Here is a 20,730-nt window from a genome sequence, read left to right as displayed (position 1 = left end):
CGGTAAATACTGTTTGTCTTTGTTGTGTGGAGCTGCAATTTTTTTTTTTTTAATTCCAGATATAACTGTTTAGGGTGCAAGACCTCACATTGAACTATTCTCAAAAGAAGTTCAAAACCTGAGGAATTTTTTTATGTTTGTGGGGTTTTTTTTAATTATTATTCAAAGAGGCTTCTCCTTTCCACCCCCTTTATTATTTATCTAAAGCTGTTTAAAAAAAAAAAGAAAAAAGAAAAAAAAAGAACAAGTTTTAAATTTTCTTTCAGTTGTAAACTGGATGCTCCTTTTTTTGTTCAGGTCCCTTTGATTTCCTTTATTATTACTAAACTTAGCAGCGCCGTCCTGTCCCTCTCCCTGACTCGGTTGTCTCCTCAGGTCCTTCCTGGCAGAAAGGAGGAAGGGAGGAGAGGTGCAGAGAGCCTGTGGCCCTCGTGCCCATCCGTCTAGGAAGCATGATGCACAGAGCACACCCAGGCCTTGGCAAAGACCAGCCATGTGGGACTGTCTCCGCCCATCCAAGGGACAGGCCCATGGGCCACTCAGTAGTTAATTGGGAATTCCAATCTGGTCAGCGGTGCTTTCCTTTTTATTCTGCTTCCCTGCCGAGGGTTTATCTTGCTGCTTACTCTGCTGAGGCCAGAAGAGGTGAGGCCATTTGAGAGGGGCCATCCCATCCTGGCTTGCTATAGTCCTAACTCTTGTCTGCCTCGGCTCTGGGGCCATGTGTGCCTAGAGCCCTATAGACGTCCATCACTGGAGCAATCCTAGACATTGTCCCCCGTGCATCCCTTTGGGACCTCTGCCACTTTGGCTTGTTTGCCTGTCCTTTCTCCTTCTGTTTCGTTTTGATACAGTCACAGGCTTTAATTTGCCACCTGTATTCTACTACTCCACATTTAGCATGTGTGCACGTGTGTTTGTGTGTGTGTGTGTGTGTGTGTGTGTGTGTATTTATGTTTACATGCAACTGAGAAAATTACCAACATTTGTGGACTTGGAGCGCCAAAAGTTGGGGTGACAACTTCCAACTCAGGGAGGGCCCTCTGGGGTCTTAGCCACTGGGAGCAAATGAGAAGACCACGGGGCATTTCAGAAATCCTTTCTTTTGATCTCTATTGGACTGGGCTCCACAAGACTCAGGCAGGAGAGCACACTTATCCTGTGAAATGTTACTCCCCACCTCTCCATTATGCCAGTTACTTTCCTAGTGATGAAAATGAAAATATGCATTATGAGCAGTAGCAGGGAAATCTGTCTTGGCATAGGGACAGAAGAAGGAAGAAAAGTCTGGAAAGAAGTAGAAAACATGGGAGAGGGGCAGGGACACATGACGAGAATGAACAGAGGAGAGTTTTCATTTGCTTTCTCAGTACCATCAGCCAATAGCAGGTCCTTAAGTTTTCCAATCCCCTGGACACCCTCTGGCCACTAGTCCCAACCAGCAGGTCCCCTTGGGTCTTCTCCCCACCTCCAGTTGCTTCTGGGGCTGCTGGTGGCTGGCGGAATGCACACATTCCCCTGCTCAGAGCCACCCCTGGGAGGTCTGTCTCCTTACCTGGAAGACATTGGTTCTGAAAACCCAGACCCTTCAGGCTGCTCTGTGGCAGAATCACTCAGTGAGCAGTGGTGGCCTCATCCCACACTGGGAACCTGCTTTTAGTCTGCCATTTGCCTGAGCGCCTGGCAAACCTCTTAAGGGCTATGCTGCCCCAGCTGCCCCCCAGCAGAGTGCTTGATGAAGACTAATTAACTCTCTATATTTAGTTCTGGTGGGAGATGAGCACACTGTACAAGCAGCTGTAGAATAAAATAGGAAGGTAATCTCCTTTCTTTACTTACTGCCACTCCCCCCATCAAATCTGCCCACAACCCCCCATAGAACTTTGGCTCTTCATTCTCAGAAATATGTACTATCTCTAAAATCTGGCTGATTTTGTTAGCATCCTTTCTGCAAGTTCTGTTTCTCCCTTGCTCAGGGAGTGTGCCTTTTCTCTGGGCCTCAGAATGAAAAGAAACCTCATTCTCCTCAGATAATATTGAGGTGATGTCCCTGAGCTCATTGCCACAAACCTGTGACATCCCAAGTCGGAATATCATGTCTCTTTAGACCATGAGGAGGGGAGCTAAGAGGGTTTAATTTATCAGATGAGCCCCCACTGGCCTCACTCACCCCCCCAAAGTTTCTCCTATCTCAAACACACCTCTCCACTCTGTCTCCAAAAGGTTCACCTTGTTCTGAACAAGTTGGCCAGGGGTGCTATGGGGAACAGGCACCATCTCTCTTAATGGCACATGCTGCCAACATGTCCCTTTCCAGTCGAGGAGGACACTTCCTTATGGCCCCAGGGGCTTCCCCACTCCTGCCAGATCCCCCTCACTCTACCTCCCCAGGCACAAATTCAGCCAATACTCTATGGCCCTGGTGGCCTAACTTACCATCACCTCAATATCCATGGCCCCTCTGAGTCCAAGAATGGCTTAAAAGAGTACAAATATACCTGTCTGGACCATGGTCATGAGGATGATTCTATTGGCCTTGTGGCACCTCATGCCATAGGCGACAGACCCTATGCCACCCAATTGGAGCCTTATTCTTAGAAAAATTTACAGGTTTTTAAAAAACACCAAACGAGATCATTTTCTCAAGTCTCCCTCTACTTTTACCCCCTCCCACACAGTCATAGTGGCAGAAGCAGAGGTTTCTGATGCTGATCTTGTTTGGAGGACCTCTTAATGGACATGGTCCTGCTCCTCTGTATACACAGAAACTTCTTTCCCTGTGTTTATGTGCCTGATAGAGCATACCTCCCCTTTCCTTGTCTACTCTGCTCCTGGGGATGGAGGGATCTATAATAAGCCCCAAGCCCTGATGCCCCTAGACTGTAGCAAAATTTTCTCCATTACCTGGGAACAGATGCAAGGAAAGGACAGTAGCATGCAGGCTTAGAGCCTTTGGTCTAGAGAAAAGGATGTCAGATCCCAAAGGAGAATGGGCCTGGGATATATTCTACCTACAGTATCCACACCTTCTGGCTCCCAGCTTCTCCAGTGGGGTGAACTGGGCCACCTAACATTTGCTTAGTATACAAGATGGCATTTTCTTTTCCAAGGAAAGTGCCTCATTATTCAAAGTGAGCCATTTCAGCCCTCTTGTGTGTGATGACAGCACCTTCAGGTGGTGGCCTGGATGTGGGTGCATTCCTTGTGCACACTCATTTGATTGTCTTATCAAAAAGCTAAAATCTGTTATCTCTTTGCTAAACCAAAAAATGTTAAAATAACACTGCCAGATTTGGTGGGGGGCATATAAATTTGGAGAATGCGAAGAGAGCTCATTGCAATTAATTTCACTTAGATTCCAAGTGATGTTCCTAGTGTATACTTAGAAAACTGCCAGGAAAGTCTTGAAGAGCTCACAGGAGTCCTGGGAAAGATCCTGCATGATGAAAGAGAAGGACACAGATGCGTAGACAGACTCATCCCAGTGGCTGGATCAGCCTTACAGGTAGCAGTTCTGTTCATTTCATTCTCAAACATTTATTGATTACTAGATTCTGTCGGGCAGCCCTCCTTATGAAGCACACACAAGTATCCTATGATACTTGTGAATTTAAGTCAACATCAGCTTCTCTTATTAAAGTCCAGGTGTCAATGAGGTGAATAAAATGGGAAGTTCTTCAAGGTTAAAGTCTGTAGCATTATCCCTTCATCTAAAACTGGCCACAGTTATAGGTAACATTCCATTCTCATCTGCAGGTCAACCTCCTGCACATGGAAACTGCAGTGGTTGACCTATCACAGGCTATAAAACCATAAGTTTGTATGAGGGCTGCCCCCAGAGCATCTTAAATCAATGTGTGTCTGTCCCAATTGCAAAACTTGTAAAGAGGCAACTCTGCCCTCTCAGAGATTTTTTCTGAAGCCCCTCACTGGGGAAAAAGATGCATTCCTGCAATGACAACACAAGCCTCTTTCTCATCCATCTTTAGCTATTTTAAACATTTTGTTTCTTGCTTAAAACACCGCATCTTGTGCTATTGGCCAAATATCAAAAGACAAGGGCACTGCCTTGATCTGCCTGCAGCTTTATTTCTTTGCCTGCCTGGTTCTGTCTGCCTTACTTGACTCTCTCGGGCACCATCTGCTTCTTCTCCACCTCCTGGAAAGAAGCTGTGCCTTCTCACTCCCTCTACCTTTCCTTGCAGTGACTGGCAGGACATGGCTGGTATGTACTGGAGCCAAAGGTTGGGAGTGCTATTAATGGCAGCTCCTGAGGGCAGCAGACGGACAACCGTAGGAGTTCCCCCTGCACATGGCCAACACCTTGTGTCAAGGGCTAAGAATAGACCAAATTGGAAATGAGCAGGCAGGACCTAAAGGGCATATGCCCTGGCCTGCCCCATCCCATGCAGAACAATATGCAAGCCCAGATAGGAGACGCCTGCCCCTGCCAATCCTTAACATGAATCACAAGACCCCACAACACAAACTGAAGTCAGTCAGCGCACCCATGCTCATCCAGGAAGGACTACTCCTAAAGTCCATCCTTAAGGAGGACAAGTCTACCAAGGAGGACAATAAAAATAATTTCCTTTGGGTATAGTGCCAATTGGTAACCCAGTGAACATCTCTCTAGAAGCAGCCTTTGGCCATATGTCATGGTGAATATAGACAACTGGTCACCAATTCGATGAACTCCTTTGGTCTGTTTCTCTATCCCCAACATGGCTCTGGGATCCTCAGGCTAGAGTGGGTTTAGGAGATTTGTTTCAGCTGTAGGCCTCCTAGAAGCTTGTCTTTAGACCCAGAAAGATCAGGAAATATCACAGGCTGATTCAGGGTCCCCACTGTGATCATGGATAACTCACTTCACCTCTCGGTGCCTTGGTTTCTCCATCTGTAAAGTGGAGAGAGAGAAAGCCAACCTCTTCTTTCTCTCCTGCTCAGGGATGCTGTGAGGATTCAGTCATTATTGCCTGTAGCGAAGGCATCATATAAGGAATAGTGGTGACCTCGTTACTTAGGAAGTAGAACCTGGAAGCCCACAGGATGAGCAGTACTGCTGGATAGGGAGAAGTCTCACACACGTATAGTTCTTAGACACTTCACAGCACTGTGAACCCAGCACAATGGTACTCTGGTCAGGTGACCAGGGGTCACCTAGCTCAAGCCAGCCACTTGTAGTTCTAAACCAAATGTCCTGATGTTATTTTTTCCTAAAGTATCAGAGAATATATGGAGGGATCAATTTGAACACTGATATTCATTGAGCTTTGGGAAGACAAGAGAATAGGTGCATGGGGAGTATTTGGATGGTTTTTAAGGTGGGTGAAAGCTCTTTGGGAAATATCCCTCACTTTTGTTCTTTCTCACAATCTTTTTCAACCTTGAGGCTCACCTCATCAAATGGACTCACCTTGTCTTTGCCTCTCTGCAGAGTAAAGTAACAAACTTTGTTTTTTAAAAAACATCCATCAGCCAAAATGTGTGTCCCAATGGTGGGTTTTAATCATTCCCTGGTGTGCTTTGAGTGCAGCCTGCAGGCAAAGATTCAGAGACAAACAGGGGCTGGGGAATATCACTATTGATTTTTATCCAAATCAGGGTATTTTTTTCCTCAACATTTGAATTGGAAAATTTAGTTGAGTTTCTTTTTCTTTCCTTTTTTCTTTTTTTTCTCTTTACTATGGTTTGACTGTTATCAATTCAACTACCAAGATACCCTTTGAACAAGAAAATAGACCCATGCTAAGAACCTCCATGTTCTTAGGACTCAACTAGAGTGAGGGCAGGTGGGAGCAGTGGAGAATAACACTAGCACTTCAGGAGGACCAGCTGCAACATTGATTTTCTATTGGCTCTTGGAACCTTCTTGGAGAGGAGAATTCTAGAAGTTTCACCTGTTCTCAATCAGTCAACCTGGCTCTGGCCCTTGGAGTTCAGGTATATTTCAATATAAAAATTCTATATAAAAAAATGCACCTTCTGAGACTATCCCAAAGGAACAGATAGTTCACCCAAGCAGGTTCTAGTTGTTGCTGCAAACCCTCCTGCTCTTTGGCTGTGGATCCCCGACAAGAACTCCTTTCCCACCTGCTCTGACTCTGTTCTCCAAGACTAATATTATTGTTTTGATAGCACAAGGGACCAGACCATAGTTTGGAATTCAGTAATGACTTCTGTTTGATGTTGTATCTGACCATTCTGTGGATAGGCCAAATTCTGCTGGGATTATTTGTTTCCACAAGGTATTTCTGATGGTTACCTGAAGGAAGGAATAAATGAGACCTCCAATTGATTCCCTGTTCTCATCGGCATTCCTCTTTTGACTGGGATGGATGGCAAATGAACTGTATAGCATTTATGAATGAGGACTTCGAAGATGGACACGTGGAACCACAGAGAACAAAATGACTCAGTAGTTGGGTAGGAAGAGTGATAAAGAAGAGGAAGGCTTCCGGAAGTATGTGGAAAGAAAATATTTGCAACAGTCTAACTGTTACTTCCTACACACTCTGGGGGCAGAAATAGCAAAGCATATTCTACTCAAACAGAGGAAATCGATTTTACTGAGTGACATATTTAAGCATTATTGTTTTATGGAAGGGTCAGAGAAAGCATCTCAAGAAAAGAAAGGCACGTTCTCATGAACAGATCATGTCACTAGAAGTAAAATATCCAGGACTCTATCCTTCTGCGGACCTAGGTCAAGGCACTCTTGGGGCCAATTTCTCTTTCTGTAAAATGGGAAGAGTATTGCTTACTTACCTCACAGGGGTGTTGTGAGGATAAGGTAATTAATGTCTTGGTAAAGCACTTTGAGGATAAAAGTATTATGGTTATCAAGTTTGCTTCCTATTTAAAATCCTTTTAAACTTCAATTGAGCTCCTTCAATTGAAGGGGAAGGTGATCTAGCTCCTCTCCTCTTTTTTGATTAATAGATATTTTTAAATGATTACAAGAGGACAGAATAACAGAGTTATCTCTATGTGGGTCAAGAAAGATGTTCTCTGTCTTTCCACCCAGAAAGGCTACTCTTCTTTCATTCCCAAATATTTGGGCAAGAAGGAAGGGCTTTAAACCTTTTGGCTTCCATCAGAGAATGCTATTCTGAGAAGCAAACTAATATTGGTTGATTTCCTCCCTTTGGGGGAAAATGAAGGCAAATCTCAGTGAGCGCATCCTGTGACCAGCAGATACGGCTCTATTATTTCAATCATTTCTCCTGCTCAGCCTCAGTATTCCCATAGCCTTCATCTTCTCTCTCCAGACCCAGAGAACAGTTTGCTTATGCTGTGCTGGAACAATAGCTGGATATGTTTTGGTTGGTTTGTGTCCTTGGAGAGTCTGGTATACTGTTGTTTGCTGGGAAGTCTTGGCTTCCAAAGACAAGGGTCTTTACTAGAAAACAAATCAAAACATGTGACTTGTCTTTAAAAAACTTTTTTTTCCCCATGGTGGTTGGGGGAGGAGTTTTCAGTTGCTTAGCTATCAAAAGTCTTTTAAAATTTCTCATCTGTTTATCCATGTGCAAAGTTCTTCCCTTCCCAAACACACTCAAAGAATCAAGTCTGGATTCTTAAATATTCTAAAATATAGCACATCTCAAATGACTTGTTGAATGCTGTGCCCAAAGTTCTCTAGTTTCTACGAAAACTCAAACACCTATTGAGCTAAACAGGTTGGAACTCCAGCCCCAAGGTGAAGCTTCCTGGACGTGCGCCAGAGCTTAGTTTTGGGAATGTTCTGTCAGTATTACTAGGGCTGTCTCCCCAGCCCCCCAGAAATCTCCGTGCCACAGAAAGAACATCCTCAGAACTCAGTGGGGGCTTCCTCTGGGTTTTAGAACCAGAGTGAAACCATTTGTTATTTTGAAAATGATTATATGATGCCCGTCTTTAGGGAAAGAAAAGGATTACTTTCTTTTCCTTTCAAAGGGCAGAAGGGACAAGGAGAAAGGGAAGGTTATTTGGTTTGAAAAGATGTGGGACTCTGTGGTCCACAGTGGTTCTCTCCACCTTGGACACAGGACTTGGGAGGCCCTATGTGAGTTTGCATAGGAACCCAAGGTAGTACGGAGCCCTTTTCCTTCCAACCCAGGACCCAAGGAAGGGATGTCTTCAGCTTTGGTGCTGCCTGGCCCCACATCACGCTGTGCTTCTCAGCCGCTTCTCTGCCCTTCTCCAGACTGTGTCCAAGACAGCTCCCACCTCTGGTGTTCATTCCAAAAGGCCTTCCTTCCCTAAGGCAGGTTCTCATATGCGTACTGCTTCAGGTTGGCTGTTTGTCCAAACTCAACCCCTTTAGCCTTTTCCCTCTCCTTGACCCCACTGCTGCTGCATGCTTCCACCAAATATGTCATTCTCCCCTCATCTGAGCCATGGCCCCAGCTTCTCAACTGGCCCAGCCTGCCTGAGGTCAAGGACAGGCTACATTTCTTTCTTCATTTACATACATATATATGCCTTTAAAAGGTGTGGCTCTTTAAAAGGGTTCTGAGGGAGACTTATGAAAGAAGGGCAGGAGAGAAAGGGTGACTGTTCCTTCAGCATTTGGGGACACCCACTGATAACTTATGAGACTAATATTGGCCTCCAAGTGAACATACACTTTTCACAGCCACTGGGCTATCTAGGGCATTTAGCACATCAACGTAGCAAAAAGCCCTGTGCAATGTGATGGGTCACACTGTGGTAGGGTCCCCTCCAGTTTCAACATGGAGGCTAACCTATGGTACCTCCTTATTTTTGAGGGCTTTATTTTTATTTGCTTGAAATTATAGCGATTATGAAATGCCAGAGACAGAGACAGAGACAGAGACAGAGAGAGAGAGTACACTGGAAATCACATAAATTATGAAGTGATCTGAGATTCTGAGATTACTGCAAATTGTGCAAAACTAAAAGGGGCCCAGTTGAAGTACATGATCACATAACTGCATTCTAAGCTTACTGATCACTGCTAGATACATAAACATGCCAATATTGGGCACATATATGTCTATATAGGTATACTATACACACACACACATACATATGTGTGTGTATAGATATAATATGTATCTTTTCCTTAAAAGGACTTAAAAAGTTGATGAAGCAGAGTATCTTGATGTTCAGGGCTCTTGCCAGACTTGAAATAGACCTAGCCTAGATGGGTTTTTCTTTCTCCAGGGTGTGGGGCCATGAAGACCCCCCTGGGCTGAGATGCACCTTCTTCTCCTCCACCCAGTACATGAGGCCAACAGGGGGTGTGCTGGGCTTTTGAGACTCTCCAGTTGCTCCCAGAATTCTCAGCAGGTCCACAGAGCAATGTATAGACTCCGGGCAGTAGCTTTCTTGATAGCTCCCCACATTTTGGAGTTCAGATCACACCAAATAACTCTGACCCATTGGCACAGCCCTCCCCAGAGCAGGTGAAGAGAGGGAAGCATACCAAAAGAAGAAAGGTGGAAGTTATTGCCTGGACCCTGGTCAGCATTAGATGTCCTTAGGCTGCCAGATTTCTGGCCCATGAAACCCAAGCCTGATGGGTCTGGCCCTACAGTAGCCATGTCTTCAGATGATGGGAAGATAGCCTAGTGAAGCAGCCTCCTCCCTGCTGGAGACTTGGGGAGTGTGACATCCCCTTGTGGTGACTTTAATAGAGGGGAGACATTTTGGAGCAATCACTTTGTAGGCCTGGATGGCCACAACACACCTGGAGTCTGTCAGAGGGAAGACATAGGTACACTCATTGTGAAAAAGCCACTCAAATTCCCTCCTGCCCTTGTGACAGAATCCACATGACCCAAGGTGCCAGGATATTTGCTTATGCTGGGTGAAGGGAAAAGAGCATTTGAGGTTACCTAGAGGGGAAAGGTACTAATGCAATACAGTACTTTGAGTTACAGGCCTTCTTTCCTGACTCGCATCCCATGCTGAGGTCCCTCCTTTGACTGGAAGGGCGAGAGAAGCCACCTGCAGTGATGTGAGACATATTCTAAGAATGTTTGGAATCTGGACAGGTGCGGGTAGGACAGCCGCTGCTATCCAGAAGGCCTTGTGTTAAGTAGGAGAAAACCACAGGGTCTGGACAAAACCCCTAGAAATCTTTTCAAGCCCACTCCACAGGAACAGCTTTTGGGGTCCCTTCCCATAACATGTCACAGATGCACATCTGGTGGTACGGCACACAGCCAGCTGGGCAAAATGCCATTCCAGGAGCATATGTGACATCCTCCCCTATCGATGTCCTCTTATCCCCAAGTCATTCTTCAGTGTATAACAGTTCCATTATCTTTATTCCTACACGGACTTTTTTGTGACAAGACATGTTTCCAAGAAACCTACTTTTCTATTGGTGTTACTGAAAATGGGCTCCAACAAGGAGAGAAATTTGGAGGTAGGAAATAGGAAGATGAGACAGAATTCTGGAGGGGCTAATGGTGCAACCCTGCCTTCCTATGTGACTCTTTTCCTTTACTTAAAAAAATTACACATTTGTTACAGAGGAAAATATACAAGCAGGGAAGGAAGGAAGAAGGAAGGAAGGAAGGAAGGAAGGAAGGAAGGAAGGAAGGAAGGAAGGAAGGAAGGGAAGTGGAGAGGGCAAAAAGAGAAAGGGAAAAGAGAGAAAGAAAGAGAAACAGAATGCCCTCAAGTCTCTGTCATGTCTTGATGTCTGTGGGTTTGCCATTCAAAGCAAATACAGTTTTCTCCCTGCAGCTGGGCAGACTTTGCAGCATTTTCTAAGTCTGTGTCTGCCTGAGAACAGACCACAGAATCGTGGCTCTGGCCTCACTGACTTCACCCTGCAGTAATGTTTTGGGTCTGCTCCTGTGCTCACCTGGTCACTGGCTCTCTCAACCCGCCTGCCTGGTTAGGTGACGCAGCCTGCAGTGGTCAGAAGGCTGCAATCGAATCTCTCTTCTCAAAATGATGATTATTTTTCAGGATGTTTTCACATTTGTTTAGTCTTTCTTGGATATTTTTCTACTAGTCATTCCTCCGATTTTAACCCAGTAAAGATGGTGATACTGCTAACTGACTATGGAGCAGAACTATTCAAATTCTCAGGTAATTCAACAGCTTGAGTGCATACAATTTGCCATTTTTCCTAAAAGGCTAACAAAATATTCTCTCATTGCTTCTATTTACTCTGAGCATTAGCCATGTCTGAAAAACTGGTTTGTATGAATATTGGAGGATTTAGAGGAAGCAGAGTTGTAAACACCATTAATTCTGACATTCCAGTTATTTTCCCCCTACTGAGCAAATGATCTGGGATGCATCCATAACAAGAAAGTTCTGGAACTTGTCAATTCCAGGCTGATGCTGTGTACCCTAGTCCCTCTCTGTCCATTTCAACGAGATGGGGAGTTTTCTCTCACCCACATGAGACTCACCCTTGTATCTGGCTGCAAATTTTTCCTTTTCCCTTTTCTTCTGTTCTGAGCAGCAGCTGTGTGACTGGAATATAGCTTCCAAAGCCTAGACTATGTCTTCCTTGACTCTTTGGTGGTGTTAAAAATAATTTAGAGTGAACTGTAGGTTAAGGATTAGGTCTACCAGCTGAGCCTCCCAAACATATAGGTTTATGGCCACCTGCTGTTGACCAAAGTTTCAACCTAAGGGAATAAAAATGAGCCTATTTCTAGTCCCTTCTTTCCAGAGAAAGGACTATTCGAAAGTGGCTTAGCCAAAGAAAGTGGGTGGAAACCTAGGAGGGACTCTTGCCCTTCATCACACTTGACCTACACAGTATGGCTTATGCAAAGAGATCTGTGTTACAGATCAATGAGAGCCCATCAGCATTTGACTGCTGACATGTGCTACGTAATTAATGTACCCCTTGGATAGGGGGAAAAAAAGCTCTTATTCTAAAAAATGTGATTTAATTTCATTTAACTGAGAACCTAATACATGCAAAACACAGTCCTTACCCATGGGTGATGCAATAAGGGAGGAAAAATATTGAATGAAAATTTGGAAGGTACAGATGCTAAAATGACATCTCCATTGTCCTAACAGAACAGTATGAAGACTCCCCGTCAGAAACTAGTAAATCTGAGCTCTGGCCCAACACTGTGTAACCTTGGATCAATTATGTAGGCTCTCTAGTCATCAATTTGTTTCCAAAATGTTTCTTTCAGCTCTAACACACTCTGACCACTATGACTCGGCTAGAAACTCAAAGAACTCTAGTGTAGTGGAAGGCAGAATATGATAAATACATAGAGGCACAAAGTAAATGCTGCAGGGGTCCAGTGGAGGGAGTGCTTGACTTCGAAAATAGGGAAGATGTTTGGAGGAGGCAGCTCTGAGCTAAGCCTGTCAATATTTCCCTTCTCTAGGGCCACAAACCAATGCTTCTGGTTGCCTGGTCAGCAACAGGTTGTGCCTTCCACAGGTTATAATGACAGATTTGGATTTCCCTTCTTTCTGCCATCTCTGCTGGCCAGCAGCAGCAGGAGGAGCTAAAGAGGAAGGCTGGGAGAGTCCACCTTCCCTGTCCTAGCAGCTCAGAATTGCACTTTCCCATCTAGACTCCACCTACTGTGTTTGCTGGAACCGTGGCCAGGACACCAGTCACCTTAGGTCAATGGAGAGGCAGGGGCTTGGAGGCCAGTGATACATGTCCTGTCTAGGAGGAAGTTCTGGGAACCCTTGTTAGAAATAAATGGGCCGAGAGCATTCTCCTAAAATCATGGGCAGAGACTCCCAAACACCCAGGTCTGTTATGGCAAACATGATTGGAAACAGCAAAAAAGGAGACGTGGGGGAAGGGGCCAAGGCAGGTGGTGTAACCTGGTGATTTTCCTCTGTCCCAGGAAGGTTCTAGAGGAGATCCTTTGCAAATGGGGGACTCCTCTGGCAGAAGTCTTTTGTTTGCCCCTGTTGTCCACACCCCAAAAGTAGGTTTGGAAAAATTAGTTAGATTGCTAGAAGGTGGTAGGAATGATTTTTCTTTGTGCTGAAATGGGAGTATTATTTTCAGTATAGACAAGCATCACAATTCAAAATAAGTAAATAGATAACTTAAGCTAAACCCCCCTAGCTCGAGAAACCAGAAAGAAAAGCTATAATTCAATCTAAATAAGGATGCCACAGAGATGTATCAAGAACCACCACCACCACCCCTGCCCCCAACCAGCCTTCTGTGTTCAGTGGGAGCATTCACCAGAGTTTGGGAAGAGGGGTCCCTGCAGTAAGCCATTTCGATCCTGATCTCAGGCCTCCCCATCTGGTCACCATGCGCTTAGACAGCAAGTCCTAGGAGCCTTGTAGATCACACCAGCATGGCTGGCTGACTTCCCTTTTTTGGACACAGACCAGGAGCAAAGGAAGGAAAATGGCTGGTGAGGAGAACTCTGTACCACTCACCCATTGAGACTTTCTGCAAAAATTATAGGTTCTCTGTTCCCATGTGGAGTGTATTCCCCCACCTGGAATGAGAAATAGGAGGGGATATTTCAAGGCTGGCAAGTACCTAATAAAAATAAAAATGCCATTTAACATCCACTCTGCAGTCCTTGACTGCCCCCTCTTTTTTTCTGGTTCATCAGTAGCACACATGATTCTTGGTGCTCCGAATGGCCAACGACCTCCTATTTTCTTGGCCAGACTATAAGGATGAAGTAATGTTGATTCTAAGCCAACACTCCTGGTTCTCAGCTTTGTGGACAGATGTGGACATCTATGTGTCCTCATCAATCTAGACCCGGTGCTATTTGTGGCTAATGGTGCCTATGGATGTAATTCCATCATTCTCTCTCTCTCTCTCTCTTTTTTCCCTAATGCATTGCCACCAAGGAATCATATTAGAAAGACAGATTTTCCATGTAGGACTTTCCTTAGCACAAGACTTTTGTTCTTATTCTCCCTTTTTTGGGATGGCTTGGTTTCCAGTGTCTGAGTCCCCACCCTCCCCCACCCCCACCGCCTTTTTTTTTAAAAAATGAAAATGCTTTCCTTTTTCCAGTAGCCAAAAAGAAATAGCAGTAAAACGAACCACATCCGGCTCTTTTCTTCCCTCTCTCCCTGTTGAGTTGAGTTGGATGTATGTGGATTGGGATAATCTTTGAATCAGTTGTTCCAGGGTCCTTGCTAAAGATGAAAGACTTTTCTGTTTCCCCACCATGGCGAGATCAGGGCGGTGACAACAAACAATTTAACTTCTTGAAACCTTGTGGTGCCTTTTCTCGTGGTGCTTCTCTCTCGTGTAACTCCAGTCAAGGCGGCCACTTGCAGCAAACAGCAATGCCAGTACGTTACCTTGGTATCACGTGCCAGTGCAGTAAAAGACTTTAATGTATACATATATAAATAGATATAGAGATAGAGATATCACTATAGTTATATAATTATATAATTGAGGTTCTGATGCAGCTTTGGTGGGAGTTGATCATTCCTCTGCAAAAATCGATGCTACTCAACTGAAACTAACAGCGCTGTGGAGCGTTTGACTTTGGGGAAGGGCACCCACAAAAGAGATGGGTTACTCCTGTGACTAATTTTCTTTTCCCTTCTTGTGAAAGTTGCTGTCTCCGTAATATGGGATGTTTGGTAAGGGAGCAAAGAGCAGCTTCTTTTGAACTTCCTTTGGTGCTGATATTTAAAACAAAAAAAAAACAAAAAACTGTTTGTTTGTTTTGCTTCCTCATCAGTGGCCAATAAGCTGCTTTTCCAAAATCTCAAGTCACCAGTTAGAGGTGACAAGGAACAGTCTGGTAGTAAGAGGCGAGAGGCTGGGCATCCCCCCACCCTGTTTCTTACCCAGACAGTTTCCTCTGTGACCTGTGTATGGTCTCCCAGACTCAGTCTCCCCATTTAAAATGGACATCATAGTATATTTCCTTACCTCATGGGGAAGGATAACCTAAAGGGATTCATTGGTGGCCCTGAAACACTAAGTCATTATTAATTTGGAGACAGCAACTTGACACGGTTTTAAGATTTTATTTGTACGATGCTAAGACTTTAATCCTGGGGTTTTGTTTTGTCCCCACTGCTCCTGCATCTCCGCCGTGTCGAGCGTCCTCCCTTTGGCAATGCCTTTGAGAACTGCGTAACCGATAGAGATTCACCTGCGGTGTTGGGTACTGCTAATTTCTCCCAAGGGAACAACATCACTAATACTGCATAAGGTGCTAGAATCAAACCTCATTTTACAAACCTTGGTTCTTAGAGAAAAACAAAACATGCAGAATTCTTTCTGTGAAGCCTTACTATAGATTGTTATAGCCAATTGTTTATCCAAAAAGAGAGAGAGCATAGAAAATAAGGATAAGATGCAGTGATTCTGTATAAAATGTAACTAAAAACCTCTGCTATTTCCTATATTAATGTAAACTATCATATATATATGTGTATATATATATATATATATATATATATATATATATATATGCTTGAGGCAGATAGAAAGGATGAAAAAATGTAAAGTGTGTTCATCTCTATTTTAATTTTTCAGTTGACTCACAATTTTTAGTATGTGAGCAAGAGAGGTTTACCGTGGGTTGGGATACGGGATGCCCAGTATGATATAGACAATTAATCAGCTTTGTTCTGCTCTATATGTTACTAGAAGGAGTTGGCTGAATGAGAGGAAGGGGGAATGAGTTAAAACGGGGACTTGCTTTCTAAATGTTCTTAAGCATCGATGTTACACTTTGGTGGTGTTTCCTCCTTTTTGCAAAGTTTCTCAACAGCACTATAAAACGTGTCTGCTGCCTAAGGTGTTAGCAAATAATGTTTACCTCAAGAAAGCTTAAAAAAAAAAAAGAGGCAGTTGTTTCCTATCTCTTAAAAACTAGTGAGCCCCTAACCGAAATGCGAGGCATTGCCACAGAAATTCAGTGAGAGAATAGAACCATTTCCGGTGCTTTCCTCGAAGGCCCCCCCGCCCCCCCACCCCCTCTCAATCCCTTTTGCTAAAGAAACAATCCGAAACAGGAGTTTTGACAAGAAACGGGTCAAGATGTAGCAAAAGCAAATAGGAACTTTGCGCAGAACGAGTGGGGCGGGGGCGTTTTCAAGTATGGCTGTGTAATTCAGGTGTTTAGCGCTCGCATGTGTGTGTGTAGTGTATATATGTGTCAGTGTATGACATGTTTGGTGGACAGAGAAAAATACCGTGAACAGAAATGAACAGAAAAAAAAATCAAACGCTATTTTATCAGAGGACGCACTTGTTCACCTTGATGAGAAGCCACTGTTTCACAACTATGCAATCTTCCTCCCTCCTTCACCTCGGACCTCCACCTCCCTCCCAGATTTTCCTTTGTACAAGAACCACAATATCCAATCCCTGGTTCAAGGTGAGCATGCTACAGTGATTCTTTTCCTAAATTTAAGAGCTCCCGAGAAGAGTTTTCCTTTGCTTTCATTTTAAATGATTCGATGTAACCCTGTTTGGTTCTGTAAGTGAACTGATGTGTATTTTTATGTTTCAGTTACATGTTTACAACTTGTTTTCATCCTCTTCTTGATTCAAAATATTTATCTTCTTTATGAAATCTACTTTTATAGGATATGTTTTGGGGATGTGTTGGCTTAAGGCAAGAAAAAAAATTTGGCTTAAGTGGGACAATGAGCATGTGACCTCTGGGATTGGGGGCTGGGGGAATGACAGGGACCTTCAGCTAAATCAGCACCTACACCTTGGTCCTGAATACAGACCCTGGCAGGGAGCTGGCATACTCTGGGAAGGATTTGACCCAGGTGTTTTTGTTCCTTATTTGTGGTCATCTATACGGAGTAACCTATCCCCAGAGGGTGAATATTTTCTACCTTCGCTTTATGCCAATGCCTCCTTCCCACCGACTCTACGTGCTCTACCTAGTGCCAAATCCCACCTCCCTACCTTTGCACTACTTTTTGCTAATACCCCTCCTCCCTTGCCAGCCAGTGACTGCAATGTGCCTGGGTGGGGTTACTGCATCTGCTTTCATTCTGAAAGTCAGACATAGAGAGAATCTTCAAGAGCCCAGCATCAAAAGCATTCGGGAACTCAGCCCTCAGGCTGTCCATCCTTTAGAGGTATTTGAAATAGGTGTTCAGCAGCTCACCAAGAGGGAGAATAGCGGGTTCTACCCTGTAGCCAATTTGGCCTCGCCTGCCTTCACCAGTCTTTAAAAAGAGCCGCTGGGAAGAAGAGAGATCCTGGGGTTAGACAAAGCACAAATCAGGCAGGGGAAGCCCTGCGTGCAGAAGACAGGTTCTTACCTTCTCTGGTTGCCTGCACAAGTCTGAGTTTTGCACACGGTTTACGAATCTCGCACAAGGTGGCCGAGCCATCCGAGACAGTTTTTAAAAGATTAATTCCGACACTGCCTAAACTGCTCCAGCACAACACGCTTCCGTTCTCTGGCTGGTGGGAGCTTAGATGGAATTCCTTTGGATTGAAAAAGGAAGTCAGTCCTTTGACACGAATGCATTTTCTCTGTTGGCCTCATTCCTCGACTCCTCCCCTACCCTACACATACTCTTAGCTACTCAGGGGATCTTAATGAAGTGCTGTTCATTTGCTTTTGTCCTGTTCCATAGGTCATACCTGCTATGATTCATCCCAGGAATGTATCACTCATTCTTTCTGCTCCTGAAAAGGTAGCATTCTGGAGAACTTTAGGCCTACAGACCCAGGAGTCTTTCCCAGAAGCCGGCTTGTCTTTACAGCTCAGAAAATATCAAGGGAATCACTTCCAGAACACCATGTGATTTTCCAACTCCTGGCCCTTCCCAAAAAGTGGCTGGGGAGCTGGTAGGGGCTTCTCAGAGGTTGCCAAGGTCCAGCCCCATGAGCCCACTCTTCTCTGGCCGGCCCACTGGTGCTCAGGCCCTGAGATGGCTTCAGGGACCCAGAGGCTGCAGGTCTTCCATTAGGGTCAGAGCTCAGGGCAAAATGAAGAGGGGATAGAGGGTGGAAGTGTTCTAGATCCCTTGCTCCTTCACCAGGGCCGAAGCAGAGTGCCCAATACCTATTTTGGGGTTATGACAACCTGCCTTTCTGGGAAGGGGTGGGCCACCTCTGAGGCCACAGCTGCAAAGCTGGCATTATTGGGTTGCAACCATAAATATAGACCCAGGGAATGTGTCTATCATGAAGCCTGACAATTCAGCAGCAGCACAGACAGAACCTTTGTTGACAAAAACCTTCCCCATCAGAGTGGAAGGGTCCTGTTGTGGTATGTCGGCTGACCCTTTGTTAGCTGGGTTCTTGCCATTGATTGGTACCTGAGACCTTGCAGGGGACAGGTATAGAGTCCCAGATGCCAGGGCCAGAAAAATCAAGTATAGCCCCAAGCTCTCTCAGGCTGGCTGATTCTGAAGAAAAAGTCCCTTTACAGATGTTGTGTTTCCTCTCATGGGGGAACGGGGCAGTTTCTTTAGAGGAAAAAACTATTTAGGATTACTGGAGTCTCAGGAATGTAGGGGTGTCAGAGTAAGTCCAATGTAGCCTGTGGCAGGTGACATCAGCCATGATGGAGCAGAGCCCTTTGTGGAGGACAGGAGAACTGAGACTCGGCTAACATTGACTGAGTGCCAGTGATGTATAGGCTCTGTCCCAGATGCCTTCATACAGTGATCTTAGCTAAGTCTTTGCAAGAATCTCACAAGGCGAGAAACTCTGCCCCATTTTACAAATGGGGAAACTGAGGCTCAGAGAACCTCCATGATTGCACAGGGTTTCGTGGTCAGTAGGGGTACAGCTGGGGGCAGGGGGTACGGGCTTGGAGATTTGGTCCCACTCTTCTTCAAGATCCAGGCTCCACTCATGTCCTTTCCCAACAGCTCACAAAGGCCAGGTAGCTCAGAGCACCCATCAAGGACCAGGACATTTTTGTTTTCTTGCAGATGGCCAGAGAGGCTAAGAGAGTGTGGGAGGTTTTAGGGCACTTACAAATTTAGTGACCATTTATGCAATAAGGTATCCCCAGGAAAAATGATGCCTGTTTCCCACAGGTCACCCTGAGCATGACCTGTACAGTATGAGTTCTTGGAGACTTCCATGGAATAGGAGCCTCCCTATAAACACTTTGAGATGTCTTTTATGGTTGGCCTGAGAACTTCTGTGTCTTCTTTCTGTAGGTTTTGTTGCTGTTACTTTTGTGTGTGGTCTTAAAAGGTGAGGAGATTTCCAGATAAGTGGGTTATTTCTCCAAGGATCTGTAAAAAGAGTTGAACGGTTGGAGTTAGGGCAGATTCAGAAATGTAAGCCTCACAGGGTAAATTCGGAGTAGGTTTCTGAACACAATGCCTATGACATGGCAGAGAGTAAGAGCCATTCTAGGCCAGGCATGGCAAGAAGCTGCCTGTGTTAGGCCAGGGGAAGGGCACTGGTGGTGGGGGCAGCCTGGGAACCTGCATTCTGCTCTTGTACCCATCATTCCTCGCCTAGTAGCTTGCCTTCTGTAAGTTTCAGTTTCCCCATATCTAAAACACAAGGGTGAGCCTGGTGATCTCTATGATCAATCCAAACCAGAAAGTAATAAAATAATGAGACAGGTTATTGCATTTGGTGAAAGTCATTTGGGATGAGAAGTCGTTGAAAGACACTGTGAATTCCTAAGCCAGGGAATGAAATGACCAACATCAAAATATTAGGCTTAAGAAAGTGATTGTCACTGTCATGTGCACTGACAAAGGGGACAAAAACTATCTAAATGAGAGAGGAAGAGCACAAGGGACGACAGGAAATGGGCAGGAAAGGGCAGATTAGAGAGAGTCAGGGGAAGGGAGTAATGCACCCTACTTATTGTTTCTCTGAGGCAGCCTCATGCTTTACATGTTTGCTTACAATTATGTCAGCTTAATGCCTACTGGACAGCTTCTGAGCATACCTGCATGCATGTGCACACAAATGCATGCACACACACGAGCACACACCCTATCCTAATCCTGCCATAGTCCCAGCAATTATACACAAAGAAAAATCCCTCAGTCCTTGAGCAAAGCTGGAGCTTCTTCAGAGCACAAAGAAACAATGGAATCTCAGGGTTTGAAGGAGACTCAGACATCACCTAATTTTTGCTCCTCCTCACAGACATAGACAAAAAAATATCAAACTTCTTCTCAAGGGTCTCCAAGGAAAAAATTCTCCTTGCCTTCATTCACTGTTGAATGCCTGGTAGTCAGATAGTCTCCACCTTATAATGACTTGAATGATGCGTCTTACAATCCTGACTGATTCCTTTTGCTTTGGGTCTCTGAGGGGACAGAGATCTAGACTCTGGATTAGTGAGCTTTGGGATGTTTGGAAGTGCCCATGGCCTTGCCTTGCCCAGGATCTCCTGTAAGGTAAGACTGGGAATCACTTGAGAGTGATAGTTGCAAGTTCACTTTGTCTTTGCCTTCTGGAATTAAGTACTCAAGACAGATTGCACACACTGCCCCCCCCCCCCCACCCCGCTGATCTTCCAGTCCAGTCAGGATGGAAGCAGTTGCCCAGCTTTGCTGAGACCTCAGTTTTGACATATATTCAGATGAATTGTGTTCAGTTCCTTTCCCATTGGGCCCTGCTACTGTATTATTTCCTCTAAGTATGTTTTATGTTCAAAATTCAAATGTGAGTATTCACTTGAGATGCATCTAGGTAGGCAAAAATACACCCAGCTATTGCCTTGAGGGGGAATATGGGGTCTTCAAAACCCTTATGACACTGGACACTTTCTCTTCTTTCCCAATCCATTCTCTTACTCCATTTTCTAAAAATGCAGTTCAACCATGATGATGCCCTCTATTGGCTAGGCC

The 20,730-nt window shown here is 44.8% G+C and overlaps 1 long non-coding RNA gene across 6 annotated transcripts in view; it reads right to left on the bottom strand.

The window, feature by feature from the left end:
- Positions 1-12: 12 nt before the first annotated feature.
- Positions 13-20,730, bottom strand: part of LOC102900242 — a 79,243-nt gene continuing 58,525 nt past the window's right edge. For all 6 annotated transcript variants that reach the window (XR_006596560.1, XR_006596561.1, XR_002155856.2 and 3 more), the window contains one exon: positions 13-19,146. This is a non-coding gene — a long non-coding RNA (uncharacterized LOC102900242). The remainder of the gene's footprint in view (positions 19,147-20,730) is intronic.

The sequence above is a fragment of the Felis catus genome, chromosome B1 (assembly GCF_018350175.1).
Source record: "Felis catus isolate Fca126 chromosome B1, F.catus_Fca126_mat1.0, whole genome shotgun sequence".
Classification (NCBI taxonomy): Eukaryota; Metazoa; Chordata; class Mammalia; order Carnivora; family Felidae; genus Felis; species Felis catus.
Note: the sequence above shows the minus strand (reverse complement) of the source record. Positions and strands in the feature narration are given on the sequence as shown.